Below are 27,344 nucleotides of genomic sequence, written 5' to 3'. Positions count from 1 at the left end.
TTAGAACCGCCAACCTTTGTGTGAGCAGCTGACTGCTGAACATTGAACACCAAGGCTCTTTTGATCCCTGAGATGGGTTTCTTTAACCAATGACTGTTGTCTCTGGGAGCATCCTCAGCAGCGCATAACGAAATACAAAGCTAACAGTGACTGCCACCAGACAGGTGATCATTAAGTCTCACAGCCACAAGGTGAAGGGCAGGCCAAGAGCAGAGCGGGGCAGTGCAGGGACTCAGCAAGGACAGGAAAGGCTCAGGCTCTCGGTGCTTTTCTGCCCCATCATCTTCTGTGTATGGAGTTACTTAGCCTGCCACCCTCTATGCCCAAATGCAGGAAGGGTCATTTCTCACACGCTCCTCTGTTACTGAGGAGCCCCCACCCAATATCTCCTCTGATCACATTGGCCAGGACTGGGTCCCGTGCCCAAGCCAGGCAGCCGGGAAGGGTGGAGAGTAGCATTTTGTACCTGTGCGGTGCAAGGTTGGTGCTGTCAACGTAGGGGGTTGATATTGGAGAAGCAACAAGTGTCTACCCATTGATCAGTGTGTAGAGATGTTTTGAAAGTGAGACGAGGGCCAATAGTGAGGAAAATTAACAAATTCTGAATACCAAGTGTCCAGTCTACCGAAAAATTCCTCTACATCCCTCTCAGTTTGAAAACTTCTAAGTGAAGTCATTATAGAAAGCAGTAGAGTGCTAAGCTGACCCTGATGCAAATTCTAGGTCTATAAATTGGCTAAAACAATTGGAGAAAGCTCTGATTGTCATGGTCGCCTCTGAGGCATTGGCTGCTAGCCATAGCTGACCAGCTCATTAAAGCATGAACTAACTCCTGACAGCTTGCGGCCAGTCTGGCTTGCCAATGCAGTGAGGAGCAGTCGGTTATTTGCGTGGATACAGAGCGAATGTTAACCTGTTGACATGAGCTATGGCCATGTCACACACAAAAGAAGCAGAGCACTAGTCTCCTGATGAAGCTGCCCGCTGAAAGAGGAAAGCTCTCTTCTCCAGCAGTGACGGACATGACATCAAGTGCCTGCACTGACCGGGACAGAAGGGTCTGAGTACGGGAAGTTTGGATAAAGGAAACCCGAATTACTTCTCAATTACTGACCTCAATGAAATGGTTTATACACGGACCGAAGCCAACCCCACTGCTGTCAAACCATTTCCAACTCTTAGCAGCAACCCTGTAGGACAGAGTAGAACTGCCCCCATAGGGTCCCCTAAACTGCTGCCATCTTTAGGGAAGCAGTCTGGTGGAGTTCAAACCACTCACCCTTTGCTTACCAGCGAGGCACTTAACTATTGTACTAACAAAACCAAAACTCGCTACCATCAAGAGGATGCCAACTCATAGTGACCCAATAGGACAGGGTAGAAGTGCCCCCTTTGAGCCTCTGAGACTGTCACTCTTCCTAGAAGCAGGAAGCCTTGTTTTTCTCCCTCGGAGTGGTGGCTGGTTTCAAACCATTGACCTTGAGGATCTAAGCTCCACTCATAACAAACTAAGTCACCAGGGCTTCTTACGTATTACCAGGGGGCTCTAGATCAAGTAATTGATATAAATTAAAATGCTATTATTTTATTCCTGTTTGATAGCTTTTTATACTTTTGTATTTATATACATATAAAGAATTCTTTATACATTCTTTTAAAAATATATTTATGCCTTATATATTCATAGAGATTCCATTTCATATACACATATATATGATATATGTTATTCCATTTATGATAGAAGGTCTGGTGCTACTGAGTAAGTGTTGTACTGCTAACCACAAGGTAGGTGGTTCAAACCCACCAGCTGCTTCACAGGAGAAAGATGAGGCTATATGCTCCTGTAAAAATGTCTAACCTCTGTGGGGTCAGTATGAGTCGGAATCAACTCACTGGCAGTGGGTTATGTGTATCATATATGCAATGATACATAAGATGATGTGTACATATGATAAGGATTAAAAGCTGCAGACTTCAATATGGCATAAAGAAAACACACATTCTTTCAACTGGACCAATAAACAACACCATGATAAACGGAGCAAACACTGAAGCTGGCAAGGATCTCATTTTGCTGGGAACCACCATCAACCCTCATGGAAGCTGGAAATGAAACGGCAGCTTACATCGGGCAGCCTGCTGCAAAAAGACCTCTTCCAAGCGGTGACAAGCAGAGGGGTCACCTGGAGGCCTAAGATGAGCCTGACCCAAGCCCTGGTCTTTTTCACCACCTCCTCTGCACACAAAAGCCGGACGATGAACGGGGAAGACCAAAGAAGAACGGATGCGTTCGAATGATGGTGCTGGTGAGGAATCCTGAAACGACCACCGAGCGTCAGAAGAACAAACAGATCACTACCCAGGACACGCCAGAGAAGCGGGGAGGGTGGGACTTCGGCTTGCATGCCTTGGAACGTCATCCGAAGGGACCAGTCCCTGGGGGAAGGACATCGTGCTTGGTAAAGCCGAGGTGCCCTGATAAAGGCACAAAGGGACACTGTGGCTGTAACCCCGGGTTGGAGCAGAGCAGTGAGGCGAGACTTGGCAGGACCAGACAGTGGTTTGTTCTGTTGTACCTAGGGTTAGAAAGCACCGAAGAGCACGTAACAATGATGACACTTATAGTGTGTGTGTGTGTGTGTGTGTGTGTGTGTGTGTGTGTGTTAAAATAGTATTATTTCATAGGATCACTCTCAGTTAGGACTGACTCAATGGCAGTCACCATTTCAGTTGACAGCAATTACTTTCCTTTTATTTCTTCACGATGCTGGAGTTAGAGATACCAACTCCTGTTAATAAGGTGAAAACTACACAGCGATCCTAATAAAAGTGTTGGCATGTAAGCACCGTGCCGGGGGGGACGTATTACAAACGTCAAGAGAAAGGAAACAGTATTTGCGCAAAGATGGAACGTTCTATTTACTAGGCTCCTGCAGACAGGCGGCTCATCTCCCTGGTATTATCTGGCTTTTCTGGCACATCTCTCTCAAAAGCAGAGTTGTCTTAAGTGCCACACACCCACGACAGGCTAAATCCTTAGGAAAACCGTGGTGCCTCCGGGCGCAACGTCTCAAAGCTGTTAAGTGTTCGTTCCTCTTAAAGTGGTTGGCAGATGTCAACACGGGAATTCCAGGCCGCCAGGTATGCCTTGTAGAGCTGAGGATGGGCCAGTTCTCAGGGACAGTGGTCCTCCTCCCCGCTCCCCCTCTCCAACCTCCAGCCTGAGTTTCATACCTCCTGGTCCCCTTCATGCTTTCTTTCTGTGCATGGAGACCTGTCATTCAGCCCAGGTAATGACTGGGTGGAGAGGACAGAGAGGGACGGGCCCTTCTCTCTTCTCAGCAAGCTCAGAGAAGGAACATTCCCAAGTTAAATGCTTGTGGGCGAACAGAGCTGCCTGTAACTGTCTGCTCCCCATCTCTGAGTCTCCCCCCAGAGATATCTTACACCCCACTCTCGAACCAGCCAGCACACTTGCAGCAGGCAGGCAGAAGTGGCTGGCCAGTGTGGAGGGCAAGAGAAACGCCAGTGCCTCTCTGAATTCAGAGCTCCCCAGGGCAACGGTGAAGTACATATGGCCAGAGGGAGGCTTTGATTCCTGCAGACCACACCCAGGGCAGAGTTGCAGCCAGCCTTAGTCATGCTTCATGACACCGGGGTGAGAGAGACACAGAGATTCCGTGTTCAACATTTCTCTGCTGTGGCTGCAGTGGCCTCTTCAGAGGGCACGACAAGCCCGTCCTGCCGGCTTTCCTATTTTCCCACTTCTGCTTTCAGCCAACAAGGAGAAAACTCGATGTGGCCCTTCCACCCCTACCTCTAATCCCAAACCCAGGCCAGGGAGTCAGGGGGTGGGGACAGTGGGTGAGTTGATAGACCAGACACACACAGGCAGAGCCCCGGGCCTGGCTGTCATGGGTGACCACCTGTGCAGCCACCTAGGCCCTGGACTCAGAAGAGCAGGCCCTTTGATGGGCTCAAGCTTGGTTTAATGCTGCTCTGGTCTGAATGCCTTGAAATTCTTAATCTCTTGTGTTTTAACAGTGGGTCTTTCGAGTTTTATTTTGCACCAGGTTCCTCGAAGGCCATCTGTCTTATTTACCTAATGGGTCTTTGAGGGAACCAGCCTCCTACTCTTTCCAGAAAGTCTGACTCCTTCATGTCCAACGTTCTCTTATGTAACCAACATGTCACTGAGACACAACTGCAGACCAAAGCCCACGTGATCCGGCCAACTGTGTAGACTCCATGCCCCACCCACCAAAAAAGCACAAACCCACGGATGTGGACTTGGTTCAGATCCCTAGTGATCCTGGAGGATAGAGGTGAACTGCCATGGGTTTCAAGACTATAAATGCTTATTTATTTGTGTGTGTGTGTGTGTATGTGTGTGTGTGTGTGTGTGTGTGTGTAAAAGAGAGCTTTATATAAAAGAGCAATTGTGTATTGAGAAAAGCATCCCAGCCGAGACCAGATCAAGTCCATAAGTCTGATGTTAGCCCATATGTCCATTACCAATCCATAAAGTCCTCATGGCATGAACACATGCAATGAAGCCAAATGCAGGAAGATCAGAGGCCAGTGGGTGGAAAGTCTTGTGGATCCAGTGACAGTGGAAGCATCTCAGTAATGGCGTGCGTCTCTACCTGCTTCCTCCAGCTCCCGGGCTCTGGCTCCATCCTTGTCTTCTCAGCAGGAAAGACATGTGTCTGGCCTCCAAAGACTGTAACTGTTTAAAGGCATGGAAAACCTCATCTTTTCCCCAAGGAGTGGCTGGTGGTTTCGAACTGCTGATCTTGCAGTTGTCAGCCCAATGCGTAACCACGACCCTACCACAGGAAGCGAGGGAAGGCCTCTTTCATGCCAAAAACTCTCCAATATTTCAGCTTGAGGCTTGAATGTTTTCCTAATCCGTTTCAGCTTGAGATGTGTCGAGCATTTCTCCCCTTTTGGTTTTTGAATTTTAGGTGTTTGCACATTTCACCTAGCACGGTGCTTAGCAGATGGTAGATGCCTTAATAATGCTAGTAATTATTTTTATTATTTACTATTACGCTGCTACATAACTGAACTGGTCATTAGGGGTTGGATGCCTACTATTCATACTTCCACACAGTGACGGGTGAATTGTTGGAGAAGACACTCTTGGCAAAATGAAAATGCAGGCGCTTTTGCTATAACGGTATTCAGAAATTCAGGATGAAGATGGTAATAGCAGAACAGGAGACCAAGCATGGAGCCCTCTGAGCTGGATCCCTGGGCAACAGCACAGGTCGCGCACCCATGAGGCCAGTCCTTCTGAGAGCTTCCAGAGAAAGGTACTTCACGTCTAAGAAATGGGCAAAGGAAGAAACGCTTCCTCCTTCTTCTCGGCGTGGTTGTCCCGTCTGTCTGGGTACAATACCTGGAACTGCTGTGACGTCTTGCGGACAGCCTGAAAGTGGACCAACCTACAGCAAGGATGGCGGAGCAGAACAACAGAAAGCCCAAGGGCCGTCTGCGGGCCTGGCGTCTTTCCTAGTTCTGAACAACCTCCCATTATGTGGCACAAGATGATTCATACATTTAAACCCAAGGCTTAGCCAGCGCTTTATACATGGTGTGCTCTCGATCTCTGCCTTAAAATGGGAACAGCGAGACTCAGGAAGGTTCACTCAACATACTGACTATCTTTCTGCCTGCAAGTAACAGAACCAGAGCTCAAATCCAAATTAATCTGGCATAAAAACCACACATTTGACACAATACAGAAGTTCCCTTTCTCTACCCCGGTGGAATCGCCTTAATTCAAATCAGAGACTCCAACAAGTGAGTAGAATATTTGAATCCTGAGATATTTGGAGAGGGATTTTATTTTGCCCTTCCAACATTTAGAAAAGCAGAATTACTCCCGTCCTTGTCTGACCCACACAATCCCTTCCTCATGCACTGCCTTCGGAACATTTAGAGGCAGAGCCGCAAGCCCCCTTGAAACCCGGGCCCTTACTCCAACACACTCAGTTATTTGCTGTTTCTCTTGGTCGCCACGTGACCAGCTTTAGGACTGGGTCGTGTGGAGCACTCTCTCAGCAGCACCACTGGTACATTTTCTGGTCCTCCTCGAGGCACTGAGCACATATAATGAGTACAGGCAGACTTCGTTTTATTGCACCTCGCAGAGCTTGTGGTTTTTACAAATTGAAACTTCATGGCAGCGCGGTGCCCAGCAAATCTATCATGCCATTGTTCACATGTCAAGTGCCCAATATTTCGTGCCTCTGAGACTCATTTTTGGTAACACAATATTTCCAACCTTGTCCTCGTGCTGGTTCCCACTTAATAGCATGCAGTCTAATGTAAACATCACTTTCAGATGTACTCGGAGACTCAAAATAGCCCGCGACTCACTTTATTGCGATGTTCACTCTGTGGTGCAACATCTCCAAAGTGTGTTTGTATTTAATTGTGTCCCCGTCCCCCCCTTTGGAACAAATGAGTGAGCCCAAAAGCAACCCAACTGAAAGGAGGCAAACAGAGGAAGGCGATGTATCGGGTGTTGCAAGGTGGTGTACCTGCTCAGGAAGGGAATTTTGGAAGTCAAGTTCCCCTGAAAACCTACTCCTCCCTTTCTCTCCTCTTCTCAGTGGGAAAAACCCTAAGAGGCCAAGTTTGTTCCAAGCACAGATAAGACGTGAACATCCCAGGCAGGTCTGGGTAGGGGAAGTGGAGACCCCTTGAAGGCAAGGAGAGCTCTGGTCGTTTTTTCAGAGAGGAAGCTACCTGAGCCCAGAGGCACACAAAGAACGGCGCCAGAAGGCTGTCCCCACATCACTGCACGAATGAGGCAACCGCTAGAGGCGGAAAAGAAGGTGAGTGGCGGCACCTTTTCTTTTCCTTCCCGGAGGCAAAATTCCCTGGGCCCTTGGTCAATAATCCAGAAAAGGAATACCTAGAAAGACAGAAACCCAATAGATGTCTTTTCTGGTTCTGCATCTTTATCTACCAGGTGTGGGAACTTGGGCACAGCTCTTGCCTTTTCTGGGATTCAGCTATGCTTGCCTATTTGTCTGGAACAAAACACTGCCCTGTTTACCTGACGGGTTTGTTCATGGTTCCTATGTGATTTTTTTAAGTATAAAATGCTAGACAGATGTGAGCAACTATAAGGATTTCTGGATTAAAATAGATAATTCCTGTGGGGGGTGGGCAGGAGGGGGGAAAAGAAGGAATGCCTCTCTGTGTACTAGGGCAGGGTATAAAGGCAGGAAGAAAGAAATCTGTCTAAGGAGGGAGGGGACAGCTCCTGTGTTGCGAGCATACATTCAATTGGAATAAGAACGTGATTGTTGGGTGTGCTGGTCCCATCTCAAGGTGTTACTCAGAAATCTCCAGGTCCTGCAGGGTCACCCGTCTCTCTATGGACGGTGCTCTCTCCAAGAGCCTATTCATATTTCTAAGATGATAATTCGAAATGGATAAATGGTTCTTTTTGACATGAGTAAGCAATTTAATAGTGAGGTCAGTTCACTGGGTGAGAGCCCCAGAGCTTGTGAGGCCAAGGTTATGGATGAGCTCTGCTCGTGACAGTTAAATCGTTTATGCCCATCTCTTCCCAAAGACCAGTCCTAAGCTGTCGCCAGCCTTCTCCATTAATAGAGGAAGTAGAGGAAAGGGGGGTTGGGAGAAGATCTCAATGCTCTTTCCTCTAGTAAGTAAGGACACTTTCGATGCCGTCTCTGTTGACACGTTTAGATGAAAGGAAGCACATTCTTATGATAAATAGTTCATCTATTAGTGTCGTAATCGAATTAGAACAACTCTGGTGAGGAAGAGGTGAGAGCTGAGAAGACGAATGCTACCCTAAAGCGGATGCTGTCTGAGGCCATCAGTTTATCAATAACTTCCATTCCACAAGGGGTTCCCGGATGAGCAAGGTAACTCATGCTGAGGGCACCAACAAAGCAGGGTCAGTGTCCAAAGGAAAGCTCCATAGAGGTCAAGGACACAAGAAAAGGCAAGAGCGAAAGAGCAAGGAAGCTGGCAGGGCACTGAATGAAACACACCAGCGCCAGGGACTGAGAATGGGCCAACCCGGAATAAAGCTAACACAGGGTCGCGAGGGTGCCCACACACAAAGTTCTTTAAACTATGATGCCCCACTACATCAACACCCTCGTTGACATCTGTATCCTAAGGTCCTCTTCTGTGTAATGGAAACCCCCTTTTTTGGTGAGTCTCTTGGGAATATGCTCTTTCTTCCTAATAAACAAGAGGTGGGGGTGAGCTGTCCGGCCTACTCTTGCTACGTGTACTCAGTACTCAACGGGATCCAACATGCGTAAGGGATGGGCAAGGATGAAGGCTATGAATAGATAACAGGTCTCTGATCCATGCACCTCTGATGATTCAGCAACTCCAACCGGAGGGCCAACCAAGCTCTTTGCCATGAGACAAACACAAGGGTCTACTCCCGCACATGTTGTGATAAACATCCAAGGTAAGTCCAACCCCAGACGATGTGCAAAAGGACAGGAACGCAATCATTGCAATGAATTCAATCAAGTTCCTTCGCAATCTTACAGCAATTGAATACAAATTTATGTCCTAAGTTCATAAACAATAATACTGTTCATATATTTCATTTTTAAATGTTTTGCATGCACACCGATGAAATCTTGCATACATGTAATATCATAATATTAGCCTAGTAGATCGAAACATACTAGAAAGGTTAATACTCTAACAAGAAAAATTTAATCCATATGAGTTTTAGTTATTTATTTATTTGGAGGTGAGTTTTATTGTTATGGTCTGTTGCACAGGTGCCCTCCTGCCATGGTCAGCTGTTCAAAACCACCGGCGGCTCTGTGGGAGAAAGACTGGGCTTTCTCCTCCCATCAACAGTTAACATCTTGGAAACCCTTGGTGATCCCTATGAGTCAGTATCGACTCAAGGGCCGCGAGTTTTATTTTGTTTTGGGTTGCAGAAGACACAGTGCTGGATATTGCTCTGTAGATGCTAATAAATGAGGTACTACTAGACACATTAACCAAAAAACCAAACTCACTGCCATTGAGTTGATGCCAACTAACAGTGAGCCTACAGGCAGAGTAGTATGGTCCCTGTGGATTTCTGAGACTGTAACTCTTTACAGGAGAAGAAAGCCTCATTGTTCTCCCTCGGAGCAACTGGTGGTCTAGAACTACCAACCTTTCAGTTGACTGCCCAATGTATAGCCATTATGTCACCAGGACATATGAAAGGGGTACAAAGTTCAATATTTATTTATTGTGCAAAATGTGTTCCTGTTTTGCAACATTGAGGGGGTTTCTAAAGTCAACTCCCAAGAAAACAACAAAAAGCATTCATCAGAACATAGCCTTTATATTTTATCAGAACATTCATATATCAAAAATAAATAGATCAATAAATGCTAATAACTAAAAAGCCTTAAATATCAGTACTTATAGATCTGCGTGTAAGGAAATAGTACAATTCCTCAAGGAAATAAATTATATGAATAATTAGATAATGAAATGATATAAATGTATTTTATTTTCCATTTCCTTTCAGACTCTCTTTCTTTTCAGAAAGCGATACTGTGATTACTCACAAAACAAACCTCCCCATCAAGTAGTGGTGCCATTCTTACATCAGTTATGTATGTAAGCCTGAATATAGGAATTGGAGATTTCCCACAAAGTAATAAAGTCTACATTTGATAAATTGTGGATACCATGAAGATTATCATTTCCTTTTCCTGTCTAGCAATAGGTATAACCTCACACTCAGTTCTCTCTCGGTGGCCGCATAAGTACCCCCAGCAGCACTATAACCACCTGGCCTCTGGAAGATCTATTCCTGTCCTGTGCCAAGAAATTAAGAAGGCATCTTCCGACGGTGCACACACTCATATTTCTATTATGGGCTTTGTGGTCACTTTCACTCCTAGCAGGTCTCAGCAGGAGTCTCGCGAACTGCAAAGACACAGCACCCAAGGACAAAAAGTGCGTGCACAGTTGTTAAGTGTCATTTTAAGACAAAAGGCATTTATGGAGATGTGCAAGGGCCCGCCCACCAACACTGAGCTACAAACAAATGTAATTATTTCGGACTGCATTTCAGGTACTATTTCTCTTCACAGCCTCAGACCTGGTCTCACCGACCTTGAACATGGGATCAAGAGGAGCCATCTCTGGAGAAAGACAGCATACTTGGAAAACGAGAGGTCAGCGAGCAAGAGGGAGCCCCTCCCCTAGATAGATCAACCCGGAGGCTGGGCTCGGACCAGGCGAGTTTCCTTCTGCTTCATAGGGGTGCCTATCAGAGCCAACGCAGCAGCACCCAGCAAAAACCCCGGAGGACAAAAAGACGTTCCACATCATTTGTTTCCCTTTGCTTACTAATTTTCAAATCTGATTTTTGTGTTGATGTCCAGATACGGATGTAAAGTTTATTTTATAAATTTTACTTACTTTATAAATTTTATTTGTTTACAATGATGACACCTATTAACTATGATAGAACCATGTTGTAAAAGTCACCTAATTGTTTTTCCTGATAAAATAAAATGGCAATTACTAAATGATCTGCAAAAACGAAAACTCTCAGGAGATGAAAAGAAAGTCATTTCCATCTGATGTAAGTGCAAGTTTTTACAAAGCAGTTCAGGAAAGACAAATCCTCCTCCCCTATGCATCTATGACTCTGTAAAAGAAGATAAAACATAGGTAGTTCCCGATGTAGAATTTGCTGTATGCATATTCCTAACTTTAATGATCACAAACTACACAACATAATATCCCCTAAAAAGACTTGAACACCCCAATGAACAACAATGACTCACGGAAGGCTCAATTCATTATTTTTATTATGTATTGATGTAGATATTAGTTGGCATGTTAACTGTGACAAAGTCATTGAAGAATTTGAAACAGCAAACAATCAAAAATCATTTTTAATTATGGTATGTTAAAGAATTTATCTAAAAATAAGCAATTTGTTGTAGTATGTGTTTTCTATAAATTTTTCCTTTGTGACATCCTTATACTTTTTCTTTTATATTTATAGCATCTATTAAGAAACAAGCATCAAGAGTGAAGTATGGGCTGTTTAAAGAAAAATTAGTGATAGTCAAATTTTCATTATAGAAGATCAGCAGAATTTTACACTCATGGTTCACTTTATTTTCTGTGTGACAGAATGAGGTAGTTAAAGTTTATTGTGCCAGCCTGCCCAATAAACACATGTGGGCTTAATTGAAGGTCGGAGGGATAAGTGGCTCCGTAAGCCTCGCCTTTCTAGTTCTCGAGTCTCTTGCTTTGTGATGGTTGCACCAGGGTGCAACTGCCTTAGCCAGTTCCCTGCTTCAGCTGGCAAGGCTCACTTCCTGCAAGACATCCCTGAGGAGAAGCCTCATGGACCTACCCTGATGCAGCCCTGGGTGCTGGAGCAGCCGTGTGGAGACCCCTGCCAGTGCTGAGATGCTTACTTGTTCACTGATTCGGCTTTCCTCCTGAAGTCGGCATCATAGCGTGTGTTTTGTTAGATGGAGGAGGACTTTGTGGATTGGTGTCGGACATATGGGTTAATGTTGGACTTGTGGGCTTGAGCAGCACTGGCTTGGGATGTTTTCTTGATGCTCACTTAACCTTTATATAAAACTCTCTCTTATTCATGAGTTTCTGTGGATTTGTTTCTCTAAAGTACCCAGACTAACACCCAGAATATGTGCAACAATCTTTTTGTGGGTGTTTTCAGGTGCCATCCAGTTGGTTCCAACTCATGGCGACTTTATGTACAACAGTGGGAAACACTGCCACCCTCACAATCATTGCTGGGTTGGAGCCTATGGCTGCAGCCATTAACCTGTCTCTCTCAGAGTCTTCTTCCTTTTTCACTGACCCTCAACCTTCTAAAAAGCATGATGTTCTTCTCCAGGGACTGATCTCTCTTGAAAACATGTCCAATGCACACGAGGCAAGGTCTTGCCATTCTTTATTCGAAAGAGCATCTGACTGTACTTCTTCCAAGACAGATTTTATTCTTCTGAACGTTCCTGGTACTTTCCCTATTCTGCACTCATACCGTAATTGAAGCATCAGAGAACTTTTGCGTGGATATTGAAGGCAATTTAAAATAATGTGCCTTGGGGCAGATGCCCCTTCAGTCCTCCAAGTGCCTTCTTTGCTTTTTAACCCTTTAATGAGGTCTCTGAAGCTGATTTTCTGAAGATAATAGCATTTGATCGCTTGACTGCTGTTTCCATGAGTGTCAATTGTGGACCCAAGGGAAATGAAATTCTGACCAACTTCAATCTTTTCTCCATTCTTCATGGTGTTGCTTATTGGTCCAGTCGTGAGGGGTTTGGGCTTCTTTATGTTGCGGTAGAGTCTTATATCTTCATCAGTAAGTGGTTCAAATCCTCTTCACTTTCAACGAGCAAGGGTGTGCCATCAGATCATAAGGCTTCTTCCGATCTGGTGCTGCAATGTTCTTCATAGAGTCCTGATGATTTGTTCTCCAGATGATTTGTTCCACATACAGACTGAAAAGGTAAGTGCCGGAATAGAACCCGGATGCACACCTCTCCTGATTTAAAATCACACAGCCTCCTCTTATGCTGGTGAAATGACTGGCTCTTGGTCTGTGTATAGGTTTGCATGACCACAATGAAGCGTTCTAGAGTTCCCCTTCCTCAAAAAGTTATCCAAAATCTGTTAGGAGCCTTTGTTTAGTCAATAAAACACAAGTCAACATCTTTCTTTTATTTTCTGCTTTCAGCCAAGATCTGTTTGGCATAACAATCATATACCATGTTCCACCTCACTTCCTCAATCCAGTTTATTTTTCTGACAGTCTCCTGTTCGTGTATTGCAGCAAATTACCTTCAGCATAACTACACTCGTGTGTGAGTGATATTAATGATATTGTTCAATAATTCCTGCATTCGTTGGATCATACTTTCTTGGAATGGACACAAATAGGAATCTCTTCTGATTGGTTGGCCAGATAGCCGTCTTCCAAATTTCTTGGCACAGACGAATGAACACTTTCAGGGTTGCCTCTGTTGTTGAGATACCTCAATTGGTACTGTCAGTTGCTGGAGTCTGGTTTTCCAGAGCAACTTGAGCTTCTTCCTTCAATACCATCTGTTCTTGATCATACGCTGCTTCTCGAGATGACTGAACATTCATTATTTTTGGTATGATGGGTCTGTGTATTCCTTCTATCCTCATTGGATGCTTCCGTGGTTGTTAGGTGCCACCCCGTTGGTTCTGACCCAGAGTGACCTTCCGCACAATGGGACAAAACCCTGCCCAGTCCCGCTCCACCCTCCTCATTGTTCCTATGCCTGAGCCCATTGCTGCAGCATGGTGTCAATTCATCTCCTGAGGAACTTTCTCTCCTTTGCCGCCCCTCCACTTTACCAAACATGATGCCCTTCTTCAGGGACTGTCTCTCCTGACAAAGCAAGCCAAGGTCTAGTCATCCTTGTCTCTCAACAGTATTCTGACGGTACTGCTTCCAAGACAGATCAATTTGTCCTTTTAGCAGTCCATGTTACTTTCACTATTCTTCCCCAGCGCCAGAATTCAAACGCACTGATTCTTTCTTGGGCTTCCTTATTCAGGGTCAACTTTTCACATGTGATGCTTTCTCAGTTATTAAATATTTTACCCATAGACTCCTTGAATATTGTGTCTCGGAGTTTGATTTTTGTTGTTGATGTAAAATCTTTCAGATCGAGAAATGCCAAGCATGCTTTTGCCCTCCGCTTTCCTAATTCCAGATCTTTGCCCCTTTCATTGCAATATTTGACTCTATCTTCTTGATCCACCCTTTGAAATCATCTGTTGAGTTCTTTCCGTTCATCGTGTTTGCCATTTATTCTAGCTACTGTATGTTCAAGAATAAGCTTCAGAATCTCCCGGCATGCACTTTGGTCTTTTCTTTCTTTCCTGATGTACTTTTGCTCCTTTCATTGATGACTAAGATAGCATGTATATGTGTAACTACTGTATCTGTTTGAGTGTCTGAGTAAGCAGAGACGGGGCCCCCATGCGACCAGTGCTTAGAACCTTCATGTGCCTCAAGCTGCCCCCACTTCCTTAGGCCAGCAACAGACACCTTCTGTGCTGTACCATCTGGAATTTACATTGACTTCTCACTTAGCAATGATCTCGTTACCCAGCCGCTCTCATTTATAGCCGCAGTAAAAGAGATATGTTCTACTCTTTTGTGCATTAATGATGTACACTTGGTAACAAGGACTGCTGAGGTACACAGAGAAAGTAATGCTGGCTGTGATGATTAGTGGTGTGTGTCAACTTGGCTCTGCCATGATTCACAGTGATTTGGCAGTTATGGAACGACGTCATCTTCCATTTTGTGATCTGATGTGGCCATTCTCCATGGTCACATAATGATGATTTTTACATTACAATCTGTCAGTAAATGAGGGGTAGGTATATTTGGTGTGAAAACTTGATGCTCTGAAACTTTCTGCACGAGTATGAATACTTCATTTTTAAATTGCTTTGTAATAATAGAGCAGTCACTATATATCAAGGACTGTTCAAAGGACTTTATATAGATGATCACTTGTGAACCTTGTGACAACTGTATTATGATTATCTTTAATTTAGAAATCGGAAAACTGAGGCACAGAGAGAACAAGTACTTTGCTCGAGGGTCCGTCATATAGGAGGTTGTTGAGGGAAGATTTGCTGCTTGAAAGTTTACCGTAGAACTTGCATTCTGGGGTAACATCTTCCTCCCCACAACTTCCTTTTTCTCCCACCGCCTCCCCTCCACACCCATTTTCCCCAAAGCTGAGTCTAAAATGAGTACGTTAGATGGATTGTTTCCCGAGAGAAATGAAAGCTAGCTGGACTTCAGAACCGGCCCATGCTCCGAGCCCTGGCTGGCCCTCTACAGGCCTCTTGGGAGGGGCTGAATGTGAAGAGATGCCAGATGCTAAGCATTCTAAGATGCTACAAAGTATTTCCAGCCCCCCACAGACCACAGTACCTACCTTTTGCACTTCAGTCCTTTGCTTGGTCCAAGTAGAACATCCTCTGAGAAAGGCTTACCAGCACAGGACTCCTCCCCATCTCCAGGAACACGAACACTTACTGGCTCAGGCCTTCCTCAGCCCAGCTCCTGGTCCTGTGGGTGAGTCGGAAGGGCAGAGAAAGAGCCGGTGCAACTTGCTCCTTGGGACGCCTTAAGCCACTCTATCTCTCACTACTGATCTATGGAGGCGATTGGGTGGCTCCGTGGATTACCGAAGTGCCAGTGAGTTGAACCAGCGGCCACTCAGTAAGAGAAGGATGGAGAAGCCCTCTAGAGCATTTGTACTGTGTCCCAATGGAGTCAGAACCCTCTCAGCAGCAGGGACGCTGCGTTCCGTTATACGCAGGCTGCACTTGCTTTGCAGGGATGTAAGACTGACTCTGGAGCCGAAACCATGCCAAGCTGTCTGAATGTTCAATAGGAAAATTATGATGATTTCATGACCTTTGACTTGGAGGTCACAGCATGAAGCTCTAAGTGTACGATGAAAATAATAAATAGCACAAACAACTGTAAAGCCGGAGCGATCAAGCTGTGAGAGAACATGGAAGCACTGTGAATGCTTATGGTTCCGGGAAAGAAGCCAGTTTGCAAGAGCAACATGCTGTCTGAATCCAGTGACGTGACATTTTGTAACTGTTTTGAAACCAGGATAAGTTCCGTGGTTGCCAGGCGGTCGAGGGTAGGAGGAGATGAATAAGGTGTAGCCCAGGACCTTTCAAGGGCCAGGAAACTGCTCGGCATGATGCTGTCAGATATCGCACACTGCGTGTTTGTCAAAACTCATACGACTGTGGAACACAGACAGGACCTGAAGTGAACCATGGGCATTCATTCATCATAATGGATCATGGATATTTGATGAATTGTAACAAATGTACCACACCAAGACAGGATGTGACTCGGGAAAAGTCATGGGCAGTGACGAGAAGGGGTATTTGTGAACCCTCCACTCCCCTCACCACTTTTTATGTACTAACCCTGCTCTTAAAAATCAAGTGCAATTTAAAAATAGTACAACCAACATGCATTGCATATGCCATTATTTCAAATACTAGTAACATTGAGATTTAAAGTTGGTGTGTGTGTGTGTGTGTGTGTGAAAATATATCTAAAAATTATTTGAACAGCATTTGACTTCTCCTTGTATCATGTATGATCTTTTCTATGTCTTGGCAAATGGTTGCACTCCTTCTAAGTTTGAATCTGCTTCCAGGAGTTCATTCTTTGTTTTCCCAGGATTGAAACAGCTCTCTGAGAGGTCATTCCATCGGAAATGCTTTGGCACAATCCCTTCTTCGGAGACATCATCATTCTTTGGGTCACAACCCCTTTCCTTGCGGCTGTCACCATGTTTGCCTTCTCTGAGTTCCTCTGGCTGCAATCGAAAACAGCTGACCTCATTGCCCTCAAGTGGATGCTGAGTCACAGTGCCCCCTATAGGACAGGGTAGAATTGCCCCTGGCAGTTTCCCAGACTGCAACTTTCCTTTTTCATTCATGTAAAAATGTATTCACTGATTAAGGTATTACAATGGTGGTGGTTTTTTTTGACAGTTATATTGTTAACAGATTCTTTTTAAAAAAATAATTTTATTGGGCTCGTACAACTCTTATCATCATCCATCCATCCATCCCATTGTGTCAAGCACATTTGTACATTTGTTGCCATCATCATTCTCAAAACATTTTCTTTCTACTTGAGCCCTTGGCATCAGCTCCTCTTTTTCACCCTTCCCTCCCTCATGACCCCTTGGTAATGTAGAAATTATTATTATTTTTTCATGTAGCTTTCTATGGGAGTAGAAATCCCCATCTTTCTCCCGTGGAGCTGCTGGTGGTTTGCGACTGCTCACCTTGCGGTGAGCAACCCAATGCTTAACCACTACATTCCCACCACTACGCTCCACCGGCTGCAGAGCCAGCCTTTCAAATAGTGGCAGCACCAATCTTCCCAAGACCGAGTAATTCTTTCAGATCCATTTATGCTAGATTTGAATTACGCTTCCTTCACGATCACTTGTGTTCCATTGCTGCACTTGCCTTTGGGTTCCCCAATTCTCTCTTTAGACCCTTTTTTAAAAAACATAGATACGCACACACACACACACACTTACACACCCAGTGCATTCAGTCACTGGGAGACAAGGAGGCAACTCCACTCCATGCTTGGCTGTCTGAACAATAGAGGACAGGATCTATTCAGGGATCAGGAGAGGAAATGATGGCATTGGTTACCGTGCATGGTGTGCATCTGTTATTTACATACTGATTTGCGGAACCAGAAGCCAGCAGAGAAGTTGGGACTTTGTGAAATCAACTGATGTCATTTATGCATACCAGGGTAACTGAGTTTTGAACTGTGGTGTTCAGCTGATGTTATTTAACTAACCAGGAATAAATGAAATTTGTACTCACTGGAACTATGAACAGTCAGGAATGCCGCATTCACGTCCCATAGAAACATTATGAGGATGAAGAATGAGTTATTATTGTGCTACTTATAGCTAAGGAGACATCAGGAGGCCTATTAACTTAAGCGCAGGGGGCCATAATGGGCAGTAAAAGAGCCAGGGGTTCAAACCCCAAGACTCCACCCCAGGAGCCTGCAATCCCCCCCTTTTTTTTCTCCTTAAGCTTTGAGCCTTTTCTTTTTTTATTAAGTGTTTGAAATGAACTTGTAGCTCAGTAAAAACTCTAAGTCCACTTCCATTTTACTTTTCCCCCTTTTTAGCCAGTCAGACCGACATTTAGATCCTAGGGGTAAGGAATCCGAAGGGTGTTTTTGATTCTTTTTTCCTCATGAAGCAATTTTGATTCCCGCCCCCCCACCCCCCACCGCCCCATGTTAAGCCCTCCTTTTTTTTGTTCACCCACACTTCTCCTCTCTGTTCCCACACTCATCCACAGTCGCATCATAGTCCTCAACATCATGTCTAATGATGTAGGAACCGCATTTCTTCTTCTTTGTTTTCCCTGTTACCAGTGGTGATAGTCAATGCTTATCTTTGTAAGATTTCCTGAGTTTGCTAAGCATAATGTTCTCCAGTTGCTTCCATGTCTTGCAGTGCTTAAGAGAGCTATCATTGTTGGACCTTGATGCATAAAACTCCGGACTGTGAATGTACCAGAGCTTATTTAGCCATTCCTCTCTTATTGGGGTTTTTGCCATTGTGGAAATTGCTGTAATAAATGTAGGTGAACTTATGCCTGTTATATTCTTAATTTCTTTGGGGTATGTGTTAGGCTGGTTGACTAGAGGAACAATTCCAGGGACACTCACATCTGTGTGCGAAAGAGCTTTATATCAAAAGGTAATAGTATATCAGGAAAACATCCCAGCCCAGTCCAACTCAAGTCCATAAGTCCAATACTAGTCTGTAAGTCCCTCTTCAGCGTCACCAAGCGACGTGCAATGATACAAATGCAGGAATGTCATAGGCCAGTGCAAAGTCCCCCGGATCCAATGGTGGTGACTCTGGCAGCAATCATGGCCCACCAGCAGGAAGGTGAAGACAGGGCGGGGAGAGTTCCCAGGGGCCTCCTTATGAGAAGGCCAGACCCACAAGGAGGCACCATCAGGCTGTGACCTGATGGACAGCCTAGACTCCACGCTTATACTTTTATATGTCTTCAAGTTGACACGACATTATGTAACTGCCACAGGGAATATACCCAGTAGAGAGACTGCTGGATCATAAGGTACTTGGATTTGCTTTTGTTTAAGGAAGTGCCACACTGATTTCCATAGCGTGGTTGTACACGTCTACAGCCCCACCAGCAACCTAAAAGCACCACTGTCTCTCCAGATCCTTCCCAGCATTTATTATTTTCAGTTATGTTGAATTTTGCTAAACGTGTCGGTGTGCAGTGAGATCTCCTGGTGATTTTAAATTGTGTTTCTCTTATTGCTAATGATCTCGAACATTGCTTCACGGAGTTGTTTGCAGCCTGGATGTTGTCTTTGGTAAATTGCCTGTTCATGTTATGCCCATTTTTTCCTTTATTGGGTTACTTGTCTTTTTCTGGTTACACTATTACAGTTTGCTGTAGATTTTGGAGATAAGCCTTTTATCTGATATATTATTAGATTTTTTCCCCCTCCAAATCTGTGAGTTATCTTTCAACTTTTTTTTTTTAATGAAGTCTTTTGTTGTGCATAAATGCAATTTTGGCAGGTCCCAGTTCTTTGTTCTATCTTTATAGCGTGGATATTTTCCATTATGTTCGCTAATGTGTGTATGCTTTGCATTAGGGACCTTAAGTTTGACCTCATTTTTTCAGTAATGGTCTTAATAACTGGTGATTTATATTTAGATTTTTGATCCAGCTTGAGTTTGCTTTTGTGCATGGTGGGAGGCAGGGGTCTTATTGCATCCTTGTCCAGGTGGAGATCCCGTTTTTCTAGCACATTTGTTGAAGAGGCTGCCTCTTGCCCATTTAATGTGTTTTATTTCTTCATCAAAAATTAGATGTCTATAGGTTGGTTGTATTTCAGTGTTTTCCATTCTAATCCATTGGTCCTCATACCTACCATTGTGCCAGTACCAGGCTGTTTTAATTACCATGGCTCTATAGTAGGTTTTAAGGTCTGGGAGTGAAAGGAAGCTGCATTCCTAACCACTCCACAGGGCCCTGATTTGGAAATTGATAGACGGTGATCCTTCTGATTTTCCCGGGAGGACAGGTTTCATCATGCAAAGGTCTTGGCCAGAGCGCCCACACTCCTGGTTTGAGCTTGCCTGGGTTCTTCTGTTAGGTTCAATTTAATCTTCCCTCTTCCAGAAACTTAGGACGCCCTTCAATATCACTGACAGATGGGTTGGCTAATCACCCAGTGAGCTGTATAAGGTGAGAACTGGTATGCTCGTGTGAAAGGTGACAACTGCTGAATCCTAGCCAAAGGAAGAAGCTCATTCAGGACGTTCGTTCGTATCAGTTGCCAACCCTGGGAGCAACTGTCACAGGGCAGGGCTGCCTGATGAGGCTTGGGCTGGAAACAGCAAACTGCCCCTGAGGCTGGTATGGACTGAGACACTCAGCCAGGGGTCTGAGAAGAACTCTGCTCTGCTCTACCCCAGCTTTCCCCTCCTCACCGGCCCCACCACTGGGGATCACCCACCCCACTCCCTAGTCAGCAGGAAAGGCAGCTAGCTCTCAGTCACTTGGCCAGGCGCAGACAGGAAAGATGTTTCTCATTACTAGGATCAGAAAAGGCATCTCTAAGAAGCAACAAAAATGTGACTTTATTAACTAAGGTCGCTCTCCTGGAAGGCCCTCCAGAAAGCATACGAAATTGTTCAATTATCAAAACATTAATTGGATTATTAAGTAAGACCCATCCTAATCCTCAAGGCATGTGGGGCAGATCCTGGGATGGATGAGGCCCAATGGCTTGAGGGTCTCCCTGCCACTTCCTTCCTGGAGAGCTGCAGTCTTGGAATGAGCAGCTGAAAAAGAGGGAGACAATTATACAGAAACACCATCTGTTCCCCACAGAGTCAGGTTGTGTAAAGAAGGCTAGAGACCCCCCTAACCAGGACAGAGGCTTCCCCACCTCAGCTTCCACTCCATCCACGACCAAGTCCTAGCCCAACACTTGAAACACTTGATTGCCTCCTTGATTCTGCCTCGCACATTCATACTTCTGAGTGTGGATCCTTCAAGCATGTCGTCGGCACCTTGAAGACACAGATCAGCTATCTGCTCTAGGCCTGACAGCACAGACTTTTAAAACTCAGAATTAAATCAAAGAAACCCTTTCGTTTTTCTATTTTCTTCTCTCAACTCCCCTGCACCCCTGCCGACATGGAAGGGTGCTGTGGAACAGCCTGCGCTGCCCTTCCGAATCACCACTCAGCTGTCTCAGACCAGGCCCCCGGCCACAGCCGAGGCTTCCTGTGGGGGCACTCCCGCACAGCAAGACAAACAAACAGACAACAACTGCTTGAGAATATAGTGCGAGTCAGGTGGGGCAGCTTTGCTTCAAGAAAAGCTGGCAGAATCAACCTTTTCCATGCCCCCAAAATGTATTATTTCATTTCTCAGATGAGAACGCCCGAGGTTGCTTGGACCTGTTGGGGTAGGACCGCTGATGAGTCTGTACTGGATCGTTTGAGCCAGCTCACTGAATACTACTGCTACTCCTCCTCCTCCTCCTCCTCCTCCTCCTCATCATCATCATCATCATCATCATCATCATGAGCATCTTCTCGAGTCTGTAGAGCCCGCCCTGTTTGTTCATTGGGAAAACAGGTTCAGAAAGGTGATGTGGTGTCCCCTAAAACCACAGAAACTCTGCAAAATCCGGTATCTGAGTAAACTCACGAAGGAGGATTTGATCCGTGCAACTTAATTCACTCGAGATCTATCCTCCGTAAATCTCCTCCACCCACGGTTAACCTCTCTCCTGGCTCTGAGGCAGTTCTCATTAAACTGAGATGCTGACTCAGCCCCAACCCCCATTATTCTGATTGACCTCCTTTCTCTCACTCTTTGGACCCCTTGGGTGGCACAAACAGCTCATTCGGGCAGCTGTTCACTGGACGATTGGAGGTTGGCATATGCCCAGAATCCCCTTGAACGAAAACCCGGGGATTTACCTCTCCACGCTCAGCCGTTGGAACCCATGGAGCGTAGTTCACTGACTCCCGTGGGGCCACCCTGAATCAGGCTTGGCAACCGATACTATTCACCTGTTTCATGAGTGCTCCTCCTTGCGTGCTTGTTTGTTTTTGTTTTGCTATTGCTGCTATTCAAAGTAGCTGACTTGATATGACAAAATAATAATAATTGATACATTATCAAGGGTTCATGAGGCAGGAGGGAATGGGGAGGGAGCGGGAAAATGAGGAGCTGATATCAAGGGCTCAAGTAGAAAGCAAATGTTTTGGGAATGATGATGGCAACAAATGTACAAATGTGCTTGACACAATGGATGGATGGATGGATTGTGATAAGTGTTGTATGTGCCTCCAATAAAATGATTTTTTTTTAAAAAGAAATGGAAAGGGGAAAAAAACCAAAATAAAACAAAGTAGTTTACTTGTAAAATGAAAAGTTTGAAGCAAAACAAAAAAAACCCAAGCCACTAAAACAGATTGCGATTTTGTCCATAATGCAAGAGGAGAAAGGTGCCAGAGAGGTAAGAGTGTGTGCCTAGGCGGGAACATCATCAGGGGACATGGAGTCTATGCTTGGAAAGGAGAAAGGGACATGAGGGATGAGGGCCATTGAAAGGAGAGTGAACACATGAGTCGTGGGTTTTAGTGGGGCTGGCGATGTCTCATCGCGCGTCTTGAACGTAGTAGAAGAAGGCTTTTCCTGTGGGAGTATCGTCTGACAACTGTGCAGAGAAAAGAACCATGCCTTCCCACAATTGGATGAGCCACGAGCCCAGGTTCCCGCCACCATTCCTGAATAAATGTTTTCTAGCTAAAGCTTCCAAGAGTCTCATTCATACAATGTTGGCTGTATTTCAGGGTCCACTTTCCTCCCTAGCCGAGCACTTTGGGGCAATACACAGAATGCACTACTGCACATGGCAGCCAGAGTCAATGAGTTGTTGGATCCATGTGTTACAGGGAGTAACTACATGTTAGCAGGGAGTGGGAGGCGACAATCAATGGAAAACTGTGAGCGTGGGAAAGGTCATGAGAAGGTAAAGGACAAGATCACCGGAAGAGAAGTGATCCTGGAACTGAGAGGCTGAGTCTCAGAATCATCTTCATGGACATTGAAATCCTCGAGAATGGTAACAGGGGAGTGTGAGGGACAGCCAGCGGTCTGTAGATAGCGTCAACAAGAGACTATCGCAGGATGTACAGGTTGGTCGTGATTGTGTCAAAGCAAGCTTTTTAAAGAGGAGAGAGAGGAAGTGGTCCCAAGCAACACCGAAAATCAGAGAAATCCTCTATCCTAGCTCCGGACCCAGTGATTAGAAGAGAAGAAATTGCCCTTACTTAAGAGAGCTGTGGAGGAAGCCGTGTCCTCGGGGGAAGCCAGCATCCCATCAGAGCAGGAGGGATATATGAGGAAAGAAGGGATTGGGTGCTGTTGGGTAAGCATTGGCCTGCTAACCACAGGATCAGCAGTTCAAAACCACCAGCCACTCCCTAGGAGACAGATGCATCTTTCTACTCCCATGAAGAGTTAAAACCCAAACTCACTGCCATTGAGTCCATTTTGATTCATAGCAGCCCTCTAGGACAGGGTGGCACTGCCCCTGTGAGTTTCCAAGACTTTACTCTTTACAGGAGTAGAAAGTCCATCTTTCTCCTGCAGAAGAGCTGTGGTTTCGAACTGCCAACCTCACAGGTTGCAGCCAAACATATAACCACTAGGCTACCAGGGCTCCGTCCATAAAGATTTACAGTCTCAGAAACCCACCGGGGCAGTTTTAGTCTGTCCTATAGGGTGATTCTGAGTCAGAATCAGCTCGATGGCAGTGATGAGTGAGTGAGTGAGTGAGTGAGTGAGTGAGTGAGTGAGTAAGTGAGTGAGTGAGTAATTGGAGATAAAGAATAGGTGTTTCATGGAGGTCACCGGACAAAGAAGGATCTGGAAGCCCTGGCTTTTTGTGGGGATTGACAAACAAACTACAGGGCCTGTGAGAATCATCTCTGGTGGTCTTCAGGGGGTCATGAGGCTGTGAATGTTGGGGTTCAAGAACATAAGACCTCTGGCCTCCCTCTTTACTCTTGCTGGTGGAAGTGATGAGACCAGAGGAGAGACTTGCTTGCCCTTGGTCTGTGTCTGAATAATTGCCATATTTTTAAATGTCTTCCAATGATTCCCACTTTTGTGCTTCTTCAACTCAAGGTGTCTCTGTCTTAGTGGCAAGTATGACTGGTTGGCTCAGACTGAGCCCAAGTCAGTGATGCTCCGATAGGCCAGACTGACCCTCCGCCTAGCCTTCTGGGATCTCCTCCCAGACAGCTGCTCCCAGCTCAAAATGCCAACTGAAATAATCCATTCAACTAGATGCCCTGCAAAGCCCTCATCCCACTGCCTCCTAATGTACGAGTCTGGGCTGTTCTGTAAACTGTTGAGGCATCTTCCGCTTACTCTAAACCGGAAGGACTAGATGTGTATCAGGAAAAACCAAAACACTGCTTGATTAATTGTCACCTTGCAACCTGGAAAGTGATGGCTGGGCACAAAGTGTGGTTGTTATCTAAATGGAGTGCCGGCTGATCCCCGGAGTCCTGAATAAATGGGCTCTCCTCTATTTATAAACACGCCTGAGGGATGAGCAGCTCGGTTTATGTTGGGAAGGGACCATCATTCATTTTTATCCATCATACCTGCTTTTAGTGATGAGACACACACACCCTGCTTGAGGTAGAATCTCAACAACCCAAGAGTTTTATGTGCTTTTAACACCAATTTCTAGGGTCTCTGTATACATTTCACCACACTGGGGGGTAGCAGTGGGCCCGAGCACGGTGTGTGAGCTGGTTTCTTTGCCTGGGTTCCACAGTGGGGTAATGAGGAGGAGGTAATTAGGTGAACCACTGTTGCCCCACCCCCACCCCCCACCCCCGGGGCATAATGGTGAACTGGAGGTGAGTGTAGGAGGTGAGAAAGCATGGGCCATTTAGACAACCAGGAAAGCACTGCTGCAGGAAAGCAAGTGGTGTGCAATCAGAGACGGAAGATCCCCTGTGATGGACAGGTAAGGCTGGTGCAGCCTGGGCCCCAAGGAGATATTTGACAAAAGCTAAATGGATAGGAGTTTTTTGTTGGGGGAGGTCCGATGCTTACAGACATCCTCACTGAAGACAGTTAGTTGACAGACTACAGGGTAGGTCCCGCTACCTGCTGTTCTAGGACAATGGACAGGCCCTGTAGGTGGAGTTTACACCCTACTGATAATGCTCTCTATCAGTTGAGTCAGGAGCAGGTCAAACCGGCTCTGTGACATCCAAAGTTAAGCTGCCATCCTAATTCTAGGATCTGCCCACCTTGTCACATGTATACCCCCAATCCCTCCTCTTCCTATTGCATGTATGTCCCTAGACCACCCCTTCTCATTGCTGTATAACCTATCGGGCAACCCCTTCCTGTGACGTATGTCTACCTGTAATTAGTGGGCTTGCCCCCAAAAGGTATATAGGCCTGGGTTAGCAATAGAGAGCTCTCTCGCCCCCTCACTCGCTCAGCTCCCCCTCTCCAGCCCCATCCTTACTCCCCTGTTCCCTTTCCCCTTGTTCTCCTTCCCTTCCCCCTCTCTTCTCCTGTACCACCAAGCAGGCCTGAGGTGAGCAATACTACCATGAAATGTGTCTGACTCTGTTATTTTAATATCTCTTATGTCTCATGCTCTCGATGAATTTATTATAATATATATATATCTCAACCATATAATTGTGCTTATTGAACCCGAGACTAGTGGGGTGTGGGGGGCTGGCCCCCCCACCTCATACTACAGTTTCTGATTGATGCTAACAGTTAACCAACTCAGTTGTTAACCCACGGTCAGAGGTTCAAGTCCACCTGGAGGTGCCTTGGAAGAAAGGCCAATCTACTTTGGAAAGATCAACCATTGGAAAGCTATGGCACACGGCTCTACTCTGGCACAGATGGGGTCACCATACATCGGGGTGGACTCAATGACACTGCTTGGGCTTTGTGGTTGCTGTTTGCATGTCATGGATAGAAAGGGAGGGATGGAAGGATGGCAAAGAGCAGAAAGCTCCTCTTTTGTGAAAGCACACCACGTTGCGTTGGAATGGGGCATCTGTTTTTGTCAAGCTATCTATCCATCACCTGTCTGTCAGGCTGTTTTACTGTGGTGGCGTGACAGTGGCTGTGATGCTGGAAGCTATGTCCCTGGTAGTTCATACCAGCAGGGTCACACAACGCGAACAGGTTTCCTTGGAACTTCCAGACTCAGAACAGACACTAAAGAAGGGCTGGCTCCCCACTTCAGAGGAAGGAGCCCCTGAAAACCTTATGCCGAGCTTCAGAACACGGTCAGATGCGGAAGGCCTAATGAATGGAAGCAGAATATTGTCAGAGACAGGGCTGGGTCACTCGGGTTGGATGGCACTCAAGATGTGACTGAGCAGAAGCTGATTTCTAGGCGGAGTTGATCATGGTGACAAGAGCCAGGTAAAGCCAGTGACTGTGGAGACTTTGGGATCATCACTTGCTGATGGGACACGACTCAAGGTGGGGAGAAACCACTTCCAAAAGCTGCTGATATTTAGAATTTGGAATGAGCAAAGTATGAATCTAGGAAAAGTGGACGTCATCAAAACTAAAATTGAATGCATAGAGATCAATATCCTAGGCATTGGTGAGCTGAAATGGACTAGCCTTGGCCATTTTGAATCAGAAAATTATATCATTTACTATGCTGGGAATAGCATAATCAAGAGGAATGGCGTGGCATTCATTATCCAAAGAACATGGCAAAATCAATTGTGAAACTCAATGCTGTCTGCTATAGGATTATATCTACCTGTCTTCAAGGAAATCCAATCAATACAACCATTACTCAAATTTATGCACCAACCATAAAGGTTAGTATTAAAGAAACTGAAGAATTCTACCAATGTGACTTTAGTCGGAAATTGATCAAGCATGCAATCAAGATGCATTGATAACTATTGCTGATTGGAATGCAAAAGCTGGAAACAAAGAAGAAGGAACAGTAGTTGGAAAATGTGCTCTTGGTGATCAAAAGAAAGCTGGGGATGGTACGGCACAATTTTGCAAGACCAATCACTTATTCATAGCTGATGCCTTTTTTCAACCACACACAAGACGACTATGCACTTGGACTTCTCCAGATGGAACACACAGAAACAACATTGACCACATCTGCAGGAAGAGACACTGGAGAAGATCAATATCAACAGCTAAAACCAGACCTGGGTTTACTGTTGAATAGGCCAACAAGGTAAGTTCAGTGTAACGCCAAAGAAAATTAAGGCAATTGCACGAGAGCCAAAACACGACCTTGAGTCTTTCCCACCTGAATTCTGAGGACATCTCAAGGACAGATGTGATTCATTGAAATATGACAGAAGACCTGATGAGCGGTGGGAGGACATCACTCATGAAGAAAGCAAAGGGTCACTAAGAAGCAAAGGAAGAAAAGATCAAAAGAGACCCTGAAACGTGCTCTCAGTCATAGCGTAGTTAAGTAAGTGGATGAAATAATGACGTCAATGAGCTGAATAGAAAATACTCAAAGGTAGCTCGAGAAGACAAAATCAAATACGATACTGAAATGTGCAAACATTTAGAGTTAGCAAACCAAAAGGGAAGAACATGTG

This window comes from Echinops telfairi, unplaced genomic scaffold, assembly GCF_000313985.2.
Source record: "Echinops telfairi isolate 266 unplaced genomic scaffold, ASM31398v2 ScPeMD7_7475;HRSCAF=8513, whole genome shotgun sequence".
NCBI classification, from domain to species: Eukaryota; Metazoa; Chordata; class Mammalia; order Afrosoricida; family Tenrecidae; genus Echinops; species Echinops telfairi.
This window is presented reverse-complemented; position numbering follows the sequence as displayed.